Source organism: Passer domesticus, chromosome 6, assembly GCF_036417665.1.
Source record: "Passer domesticus isolate bPasDom1 chromosome 6, bPasDom1.hap1, whole genome shotgun sequence".
In the NCBI taxonomy this organism is placed as follows: Eukaryota; Metazoa; Chordata; class Aves; order Passeriformes; family Passeridae; genus Passer; species Passer domesticus.
In genome coordinates this window covers 8,126,417-8,138,090 of record NC_087479.1, presented here as the reverse complement: position 1 = coordinate 8,138,090, position 11,674 = coordinate 8,126,417, and the positions used below count along the sequence as shown (strand labels likewise).

General features: G+C 42.8%; 1 long non-coding RNA gene across 3 annotated transcripts in view; it reads right to left on the bottom strand.

Moving 5' to 3' along the window:
- Positions 1 to 11,674, bottom strand: part of LOC135302551 (uncharacterized) — a 139,529-nt gene that overhangs the window by 35,958 nt on the left and 91,897 nt on the right. The window contains exon 4 of one of the 3 annotated variants that reach the window (XR_010364141.1): positions 5,561 to 5,629. The exons of the other annotated variants lie outside the window; for them this stretch is intronic. This is a non-coding gene — a long non-coding RNA (uncharacterized LOC135302551). Of the gene's footprint in view, positions 1 to 5,560; positions 5,630 to 11,674 lie in introns of those variants that run through there. 3 annotated transcript variants of the gene reach the window in all.

Below are 11,674 nucleotides of genomic sequence, written 5' to 3'. Positions count from 1 at the left end.
CACAGCATCACTTTGTTTCCCAAATTGCTCCCTAGATCTGCATCAGCATCGTGACTCTGTGTCAGGGCCCTGAGGGCACTCATGGCCCCCACTGGGTTTCCACAGCCCTGCCCAGGAGCTCAGCCCAAGGCCATCAGTGCCAGCCTGAGCTAAGCCTGCAGGTCCAAGCCATCTAACCAGAACACAGCCTGTGCTGCTGCCCATGCCTCAGCACCAGAGCAAGTGTGACCCCTGGAGCAAGCAGCTGGAGGAAGGTGATGAGAAGGTGGTGCTCAGGTGGCAACCCAGCTCCTGAGCACCATCTTCTCATCACCTTCCTCCAGCTGCCCCTCCATGGAGCACCAGAGCTCAGGGAGGAGGAAATCACACATGGAGCTTTTAGACTGTCATGTTTTCCACACAGGTCGAAAAAGAGATCTACAAAACTTACTCCATGTTAAAACACACAATTTTAAACACAGACTAAATTTGGGAGATATATCTCCCAGGAATGGATTCTATCACTACTCCAGCTTTTCCCAAAAATCCTCATAGAAAATAATCCTTACAACAGCTTCTTACACCAATCTCACTTCAGTAACTTCACAACAGCAGTAAGAATTATAGAAAAACCAGCACAGACAGCATTCCCCAGACATGCACATTCACAGTTTGCTTTGACATCAGGCTCGAGTTTCCCTGAAGTAATCATCGATGTTTCAGGTTTCAATTTTTCATTGCCCACTTTGGGGCCTGACTTTCAAAGAACAAAGAACTTCCTGAAAATCAGTTCCTGACATTATGGGCCAGTTGTTAATTAGAGATGCAGGTGCCTACATGAGGCATTTCATTTGAACATTTTTGCTTACACACTCTGAGCTATTGACTTCCTCCTCATCCCTCAGCTGTGCAACGCACAGAGCTTGTGCATCACCAGGAAGCTCAAAGGAGCTTCCAAAATTAAAATAAAACTTTGGAAATTATTTCCTGGCAAATGCATTGGAGGCCTGCCTGCTACTGATGTGGACAAGATTTGTTTTACTTTTTTGGTAGGCAAGATGAGCTCTAGAAGAGCAACTCTGATGAAAATTGCCCTGGCATTTAAGTGACATTTTGACAAAACACCATGGAAACATTTGGTCACATCCTCTCAACGCTTAATTTCTTCCTTAAATGTGCTCTTTAATATGTCACAATTGTTAAATTCGTAACAAAAATTCCCTTGAGACTAAACAACAGTGCTTGGTATGTGAAAAATGAACAATACAATTGCATCAGTAAACCAAGAGGAAATCTTAAATAAATGCATCATTGAGTATCAATAGATGTTAACTTTATGAAATTTGACCATTTTGTGGACTGATCTTAGCAGCAGGATGTCCTAAATATGCTCAACTATGTACATATATTGTCATATTTATTCAGTTGTGACATAACTACCCAGATTTGCTTCCTCTGATGGGTTTATTGCTGTCAGTCAAACATCACTGTCTGGGAAGGCAACTAAGCACTTAAATTAATTTTTAAACTTTGACTGTTTTTAAATGACCAGCATAAACCTAGAATCAAATCTTGAAATATATGGACACTTCCAGCTATTTTTGATGGGAGGGAAGAGGAGTTGAGATTTCTATGCAAAAAGACTCAGATAAATTCCTGCTAAACCTGGTGTGAAATTTGACTGCTGGTGTGTTTCATGGTGTTGCTGCCTTCATGGGCTCTGTAATAAAAGCTTCTGCCAGGTCTAGTGGAAAATGTCCCTGCCCTTGGCAGGGGGTTGGAAAGAGATGGACTTTAAGGTCCCTTCTAACCCAAAAAATTCCATGATTCCATGGTTCTGTTCTTGCTGCCCTAACTTTCCTTGTGTAGGACTAACACTTCATTGCATAAAATCTTCAGAACAAGTAAGTAACAAGTTAATTTATTTGCTGTGCGAAGTGTTGAGGACATTTCTGGGTGCAGTGGACATGCTGAAACCTGTGTATTTCCCAGCCAATATAATCAGATTGCAGTGCATTTGCATCTCCCTCCAGGACTGAGGGCTGTAGTCCCATTTCAGTGGGATTTCTCTTCTCATACACAGCACTCAGTGTATGCTGGTGTGGCAGCAGGACCATTCAGAATAGGAACTGGTCCATTTGCTCTTTCCTTTAAAAAGTAAAATCAGCCCATTTTGGATTCTGGTTTCTAGGACAGAAATCCCACAGTGCTTTTAGCCTTGAGCTTTTACTCAGACATCGTTTTGGCTTTGGTAAGAACACAAACAGCAGCACAATTTAACAGACACAGCAGTGCACTGGGATTCAGAAGTTCAGAAATCAGCTCTGCTAACTGTGGCCACCTGCTTTACCTCTCAGTGCTCCTGCTCCTCTCCCACTCTGTCTGCCTCCTCTATTTGAACTGTAGGCTCCTTAATGCAAATACCATCTTCCTCTAACAGTGCTGAGTGCCCAGCCCTGGAGCACTGACCTCTTTTGGGATTATCAAACATCTGTACTATAGAAAATAAGAGCACAGAGTCAGTCCTTGACTCTTGGCTTTATTAATATGGGTATTTCAGCCATGGCCTATCAACCCTGTGCTCTCCAGCTTTGTTATCTCTAATTAGTTATCTGCTAAAGTTGTTTCCTTCTGCACAGCATAACCCTTCCCTGTCTCCTTAACTACTGCTCTGTGTTATTCTCTGAGACTGCATTCAGAGGATGTTAGTGCAGTTGTAAATTCAATCATTCCACACTATCAGAAAATGCACAGGTCAAGCTGCCCCTGCCTTGAGCCCCCAGAGCACAGGCCCTGATGAACACACCTTCTTTCTATGCCCATATATTTTCTCCCCTGGTGTTAGACACGCTCTTTATGGACAGCAGAGGTGGAGAGGAACTCAGATACAGGGGGATGGTGTGCTCCTGACTCCAGGTCTCATTCCAGCATGGGGACAAGTGGCCATGGATCTGCCGAGGGTTGTCCCAAAGTCTGACTCCATTCAATCTGGTTTGAGAACCACATGTAGCTTTCATGCCAGTGTTGCTGGTCTCCTCTGAGAGTCAACTCACTGCAGTTGTTTCACACTGTGTGGGAGTTTTCACACCCACACTTCTATTTATAACTGTCTCCTTTTGCCTGGCCAGAGAGTGCCCACTCTTTGTCCCATAAATGGTCCTCTCCACACAGAGTGTTTCACTGTCCCTGCTTCCTCCTCCTCTTCTCTATCGCCACAGGTGATTGTTCCTGTCCCATATGTTCCTGATTTTATTAACCCCACCCAATTTTCTGTCTCAAGCTCTGCCCGTCCTTTCCCAGACAGCTCTATCCCATTTCTTGTACCCACTCAGTTTCCCTTGACTCATTATTCTCAATTCCTGTGTAAATCCTGTGCAGTTTCCTCATGCTGTTTCTTCAGACATAACCTTGGAAAACTCCCTGCTCCCATTTCCCTTTCCCCAATCTTTGTGCTAGTCCTGATCTCCTCTGAATTTAACTCACAGATTCCTCTACATTTTCTGACATTTGATGACCCAGGAAAGAAGGGCACAAAAGGACCAAGTTCTAAAGCCAACCTCCATCTGGGGTGGGGGGGCTCATGGTGTGTGCAGCATCCTCACAAGGGACAGTGGAGGGGGAGCTCCAACCTCTGCTCTCTGTGGGAATGGCTGGAGGTGAGTCAGGGGAGGTTTAGGTTGGATATCAGGAAAGGTTCTTCCCCCAGAGGGTGATTGAGCATTGCCCAGGATCCCCAGGGAATGGGCACAGCCCCGAGGCTGCCAGAGCTCCAGGAGTGTTTGTACACTGCTCTCAGGCACAGGGTGGGATTGTTGGGGTGTCTGTGCAGGGCCAGGAGCTGGACTGGATGATCCCTGTGGCTCCCCTTCCAGCTCAGGATATTCCATGATTCTGTGCATCCCCTTCCTGGCACTCTGGACTGCAGCTGGGGCAGGCAAACCTTGTCAGGATTTCAGCTGAATCCCTACTGTGCACAGTGAGATCTTCCAGTCTCATGATTTGCCAAGGTAAGGCACATTTGTATTGGTATAGTAAAAATACAACATCCTTGGAAGCATCAGGACAAATAATACTGTGAAGAAATCATGCAAGAAAAGCTTTTTGCTGTTCTTCTGAATGGAATTCCTGGCCTCAGTCACCAAAAGAGTACCTGCTGCTTCTGGGCAGATATTTTAAGGCACTTGATTCATTAATTGCACTTCACCTGATAAGTTTCTGGTCCAGTACCAAAAATAACTGTATTCTGTGCTCAGACATATTTTGAATGGTGCCATGTGATGATGGGGGGAAGGGAGAACATGCAATTCTGTAACCTTCAAAGCTCACAGTTCTCATTAACCAGCACTAAATGTCAGAGCCTTTCTAGCTGAACCTGGCAAAGTTATCAAGAGGGTTTTAAACTGTGACTCCTACAGGAACAAATCCACTTAATATTTGCCCACATCACCTCTGCTGGCTACGGGTATCGTGAACATGTCTTTGATCTATTTCTGTGAATGTGATAAAAGGCAACATGTCCCCAACCAAAGCAACACCTTTCTGGACTGGATGGACTTCCAGTATTCCAGAAACTACTACATAAACTATTTACAAGAGCATGGAGTGACAGGACAAGGGAAAATGGCTTCAAACTGTCAAAGAGTAGGTTTAGATTAGATGTTAGGAAAAAATTCTTGGCTGTGAGGGTGGTGAGGCCCTGGCACAGGGTGCCCAGAGAAGCTGTGGCTGACTCTGGATACCTGGAAGTGTTCCAGGACAGCTGGACAGGGCTTAAAACAACCCGGGACAGTGGAAAGTGTCCCTGCCCATGGCAGGGCATGGAACTGGATGCTCTTTAGGGTTCCTTCCAACCCAAACCAGTCTGGGATTCTATATTTCTATGAAACACCCAGTGGCCTAATCATGCTGCACTGATCTTCCCAGGACAGAGAGACACCAGCACCTTTCCTCTCTACCTGTTCTCAAGACACTGGATCACATCTCTAGAAAACAAAGATCAGAAGAAATCCAGCTGTGACAGCCCAGCCCAGACACTGTGCAGGTGGCAAATTCCCCCAGGAGTCAGCCAGACAATGCTACTGGTCATTAGGGGTGGGTGGGACAGGAGAAATGGGAATAGACATTTCCCTTCATTCATCAAACTGGAACAAGATTGAGAGTTCTGAAAAAAAACAAGCACTTGGCAGAGTCAGTGACTGGGGACAAATCAGGAGAGACTTTGATCATTAAAAGTGCAAAGAATGAAGGTTAAAAAGCAGTTGTTACATAAAGGGGATTCTTTAGTTACAGGAATGTTTGATCCGATTCACAGCTAAGGATGTGTACCCATTTCAAATGGAAAATCCTTTAGCTTTGGTATGAATTTATCTATCCTGCCAGACAAATTGCTCATATCAAACTGTCATTTGGATGTTCAGCCATTGAAAACACAGTTAAAGCATGTCCCTTAATTAGAAATCCCGTGGAAACGAAAACAATCCTCTCTGGCATCTACTTACCCTGGATGGTAAATTGGACTTATCATCTGGCAGGGCCTCCTTCCTGTTTGCGTGGGTGGATGGAGGCAGACAAGGAATCCTGCTCCCCTTCCAACAGCCCTCGGAGACAAGCAACCTCCCATGCCAAGGGTTCATCTCCCACAAGCGTCTCTCTGCAAATAGGTCTGGGAGACACGATGAGCTTCTCAGATTAGAGGTGGATGGGACAGGCGTCTTCTGCTCAGTAGGGACCAAGGGAAGCTTAGCTCGATGTTTTAATGGATAAATCTGTTTTAAATCTGTTTCATTTCACTGGATAGGAGTTTCTTTGATGGGGCTGAATTTATTTTCCATGCTACTAAAAACAATATAACTCACTTACTACCTTCTGCTACTGAAAAGATGAGGTAACCTGACCATATCAGTCCTTCTGACCATTTTACTGCTGTCTTTTTTTAATTAAATATGTTGTTCAAAGTCCCATTTACCAACAACTTGTATTATATAAAAATTTCAAGTTCATTAAAAATTAAAAAAGGTCTCTAATCCTTACAGTCAGGAAGAAAATCTTAAAAGATTAATCCCAAAGTTTAAAAAGCAAAAGATAGATTTTACCTTTCAGTACCTGCCTACAGTCAACCAATGCACCTTTGGGATATGTTAAGATCTTTCTAATTTAAAATCTTTAATTCAAGATGGATTAACATCTTGAATGAAATGCTGTAGGCAGTAGGTGGTCTGGTGCACAGGCTTTTGAGCTCAACTTGGGAATCACACAGTGAAATTCTCATATTTCTCAGATCACAATTGAGAACCACTCCCAGGGACCTCAGACTATTCACTTATGGGAAAAGAACCCCAAATGCTCTGTTTTTGTGCTTGTGGTGACAAATTCATGAGTTTTCAATGTTATACATTGGCAGTGTTGATGCCAATGATTACTGTTCTTCTATGAATTACTTCAAACATAGAGTTTCAATTTCTTTGAAAACTTGCCTTATTTATGGCCCTTTTTACAGGACATTTCTCACTCTATACGAAACAGATCCTGAGCTCTCAGCCAGCATGGTCAGTTCACTTGAGATGATCTACAGCAGGATTTTACCTAAAGCAGATCTAACAATTTCTCCTCTCCTTCGGGAAAAGATCCTGAGAGGGTTACCAAATCAAGGGGCATATGCAAGAAAACTGCATCTCTCAGATTTCCCAGGTTTTACAAAAGTTACAGACCAGCATCACAAAGCTTTGGTAAGAATTTCCTCTCATCCCACAAAAGGACCCGAGGAGACTGAAGAAGTGCCATAGTTCTCTTCTACAAGGACTCCACATAAGCAGGTTCAGAGGTGCAAAGAAAAATCACACAGAAGGGAACCTGCCTCTGCCAGGCTTTCTCTGGGAAAGCTACTTCTGCTGTGAGACTAGTTCAACAAGTCTGGAGTGGTTCTGTTCCTTCTCCATCACTTTCCCCACCAAGAAGTTCCCCATTTCTTGGCCAAGCTACCCAGGACAGAGGCCGAGGAGAGGAGATTGACTGCTAGAAGCAATAAAAATAAGAGCAGGGTATTAAATAAGGCATTGCTGTAGAGTAATAGGGAGGGTGGAAAGGAATGGGCTCATGCATATTACAATCCTATAAAAGAAAGAATTCTTAAATGAGTATTAAAGAGGACTGAGTTACAGCATGAGAAAACTAGTTTAATCACCTATTGTGCAGCTGTAGTTAATTTTGCACAGATTTTACAGACATCCCAGCTATCATGCAATGCTCCATGCAATCACTGTGGGTGACACTCCACTTTTATCACAAGTCCTGTTAATGATGTCATTACTTGGGCAAGTCTTCCATCAACCTCAGTTAGATGTTTCCTTAAGTAGGACCCGAGGTCAGATAACACCTGATGAATATACATGGCACGAGGACAAATCTGCTTCCTGGCTGCACAGAAGAGAAACATATGGTATGTGGGGATACAGAAATACGCACAGATGCTTTCCACCCTCCACCTCAGCAGGATTAGCTCCAACCATCTTGGTAACAAACCTTTAAAGCCCCTCTGGTGAGGGGTGTCTCCATGGGAAGGTCATGCAATAGTCTAAAATTCGTTGGAATTCTAGTCCTTGCTTGGGAATGTAAATTACTTTCTACAGATTGGGTTTGAAAATTCATTAACAGCTGATTGATCTCATGACATCTAAGTCATGACTGAGTGATCAGAAGACTGTTTCTGATGACCACCTGAAAATCTAACAAACAGGGAGGTTGATGGCTAAACAAGCAATTAGCAGTGCCAAACTAGATGATTAGTTATCAATCAGCTCAGTTGCTGATGTTCATCAGGCACTTTAAAGAGTAGCAGCAAGCTAACTGGAAAATTATCCTTAATCACTTATCAGTTTGCTAAATCATGGAGAGCCAAATGAGCTCAACAAGTTGTTCATTAAATCCTAAGCAAGCTCAATCTCTTTTCACAGTGCTTTTAAATCTCCAGGCATCATGTGAAGTGTGTCTTATCCTGACAGGGACATCCCCCACACATCCAGGAAAGAAATAGAAGATAAGAGTCATATTTAGTGTAGCTCAGTGAAAATCCAATTTTTCACTTGCCAGACAGCTCATGCCCTTAGAAATAAAACTGCAGACAGCCCACATGCCCAGACCACCTGTAGCAGGTTCACCAGCATAAGGAGTTACACAGAGCATGGCAAACACATGCAGATCTTGGAACAACATGGATTCTTTCCATCACCTGCCTCAAGGGAGAGAAGGAAGAGGTTAGACCTCCTGGAGCTGCAGAGCCCAAATTCTGGGAAAGGGTTAATCTGTCAGCCCCATAACCTGAAAAGAAAGAAGGAGCAGTAAGGAATGGGAGATGAGATAATTTGCACCCAACAAGTGAATCCACAGGAATGACTTGCAGGCTGCACACTTAAAAATACCTCAGTTTCTGCTTAGTTTGGGTTTGAACATCAAGGTTCCTGCCATTACAATGGCTATTGCAACAGAGTCATTGCTTTCTGTCACTGCTAGACTACAACATTGTCACTGAGCTTCATGAAATTAAGAGTAAGCAGACCCTGGAACAGGCTGTGCATTGAGGTAACTCCTGTACTTCCCCTGGCTTTAAAGCCTGGTGAAAGCACTTGCACTTGGTGTGTTACTGCACCTGCTGTCCCCAGATTTCAGCACACACTGACAAAGGAAGGCCAGCCCTGTCCCCAGGGTACTGATGGGAAATTGCAAAAGGAATCACTGATGTCACCGTTTCTGATGTGGGAATGTATCATAAACACACTCCCTCACAAAATGAAAACTTCTCCAGAAGAAGAAAGGAAATTCTGTTCCTTGGGAAAAAAAAAAAAAAAAAGCCAGATGACTTGGGTTACAATAGTTAACTTTCCTCATGGCCATAGGAAAAACAATTCCTGGCTTGATTGGAATTGTCCATATGTGCTGGTACATGCTAATGTTAAATCACTGCTTGGTTGAGCCTCTCCTCTGACCTGGAGTAACAGTGGGAGTCATTTCATTTCTTCCTTTGATTTTCATTGCTATTCTTCTGCTTTTCCTGACCTTTGGACACATTGTTGTAGCTGCTTCTTTCCACTGGTCTCTCCGTATTAGGGAGAAACCAGTCAGGATTTAGAAGCACTTGTAGTTGCAATACTTTTGTGTACTCCAGACCCAGGGCTCCTGCTCCTTTTGGTTTTGTGACTTTTAATCTGCTGAATAAGTGTTTGTCAAAGGAACGGCATTTCTGCCCCTGTGTGTTTGAAGTGCCACAATCCTGACAGTTGTGCAGCAGATGGGTTCAGTGACACAGCAAATGCTGCAGCCACTGAGGGATGTCTGTGTTCCTGGGTGGAAAGCTCTCCTTACCAGGCAAGTGAATGTCAGGTTTTATGTTCTTCCACCTATCCAAGCTGATACTCTTCAACCCCTGTAGTGGGATTCCCAAGTAGGTATGAATGACAAACAATCACAAGTCTGGAACACATATTTCTAATCTGATAAGAAGTTTTGAAAATGCCAATCTGTGCAGGTAATTTTTATTCGTTCTTTCAGTTGCTGCTTCCTCCCCTGTTCTCGTCCCATGAATATTCAGGATATTCTTTATTTATGGATTACAATGATCACAGCCTCTGAGGCGAGTACCTACAAACTCCTTTGCTGTTGCCGGCTCAGTGATAGAGTAGAAAACCAATAAGATAAGGTTGGCTTGGCTTTAGCAATCTTCTAGTCTTTGGGAGTTATCTGGATGTTTCCAGTACAGCCTGCTACAGAGATGCAAACATGGAGAGGAAGCAGTTGTACAATTTCATAGGTGCAATTTGGACAATTAAGCAAAAATACCTGGAGACAATAGTAAAAGCAAGAGCCACAAGATCAGCTTATTCCCCTGTGTCTTTGGGAAGCAGGGAGCAATAAACCTCCTAAATTTTATCCTTGCCATTGTACTGAGGCATTCACATCAACACATATAGGAAGATTAAAGTAAATCATAACAATTGTGGTTTATCTCCCTTATAGTTATCAATTTCCTTAAAAGGAAATGCATTTTATTATCTTAACAAGAGTCGGAAATTTTTAAAATTTACTTTCATTCATCTCAATGACAGCCTAGCAGTGGGGGATGGAAGAAGCCTCAAGTTTGATTAATAAAAGGTTGCAATCACAACTGGCCATTTTGAGTCCAGAACCCAAAAGCCAGGAAAGGCAGTAAGAAGCAAAACCCCACCTGAATTACAGCTACCCTGGCCAGCAGGACTCTGCCCAGCTGCTTCACCTGCAGGGTCAGGCTGTCGGCAGCTGGGAAGCCCATCACAGTGTGTCGTCAGGCTTGGGAATGTAACTTTGTACTAAAACTGTAAAAGGCCTATTGAACAGAACTTTTCCAAGCATGATGTCAGTGGGTGGGGGCACTACCAGGCTCATGATAAGCCAAGTATAACCACAGCTGAAATAAAACATTTGCATATAAATTTTCCCTCCTAAAATTTATTAGCAGCAGAGAGATAATGGTGTAACGAGTTGATGAAGAGTCGCCATGAGATCATATTTGACTTAATGTGGGGCTTGTAGGCATTGTTGCACAGAGGAAAGGCTCATTGTGTGTAGTACAGTAAAAACTGTGGTTTAAAACAAAGGGATAAAATAGTTGCCTTAACACAGCAGCAGCATTGTCATTGTAAATCTGCCATGCCACATGTTTTATTACATTTTCATAGCAGAAGAGGGAATTTACGATGTGATACTACAAGCTCCGCCAGCCTTCTTCTGTCAGTGGGGTACCTCTCTTAACTCATATCTAAAATATTTGCTGATACTGAAACGTGACTGTGAGATACAAAAACAGTCTTTTACAACTACAGAGGACATTATATTCATCTAGCTTAGAGCAAAAAGAAGAAAAACAAATCTCTTGAGCATCAATTTCTGCAGAGAGTGGGCACTTTCTGAGGGAACAAAGAGAGGGAACAAAGAGAGGGAACCACTGCTGAGCTGAGGCTGCTTTTGTGGGTGAAGCAGTAACACCAAGATGATGATATTATTATTGTTGTTGTTGTTATTATTATTATTATTATTATTATTATTATTATTATTATTATTATTATTATTATTATTACCACCACTGACAAAATTGGTGCCAAAGGTGTACGTGAGAGCTTCACCTTCATCATCACATTTTGGAGTAATATTCACCCAATGTGGACATTTTGGGCTTGAATTTCCTGTAGCCAATTATCAACAGCAATGGGTCAGGGCATTGCATTCATTCCTCCTGGCTTGAACTAAGTCACAATATGCTCCCCACAATCAAGGATGATAATTTACTTTCTTTCTAGGGTCCAGTTACAGGATATTCTGAATATGCTGGCCTAAATACAATTGTTACTTAACCATGACAGGACCACGTCCATTCCAAACACAAGTAAAGGCTTTTGATACTAAAGGCTCAGTGCTGAGAACCCTAAAATTAGAAAAGGTTCAGGTGACACTGCAAATTTAATTTCATCAAGTATTAGGCAGGTTTCTGTTCAACATAGTAGATAAAAAACTTGGTGTGGTGTCTAGTAAATCCTTAGGCATAAAGAACAAAGGAAAAGAGCCACAGCTTAAGAGTAAGACAACAGTAACAAATATCTAGTAGGTTGGTTTTAAATCAAGAGGGAAATAATAAGAAAAATAACTTCAAAAGCATTTGCAGGGAGGAACATTC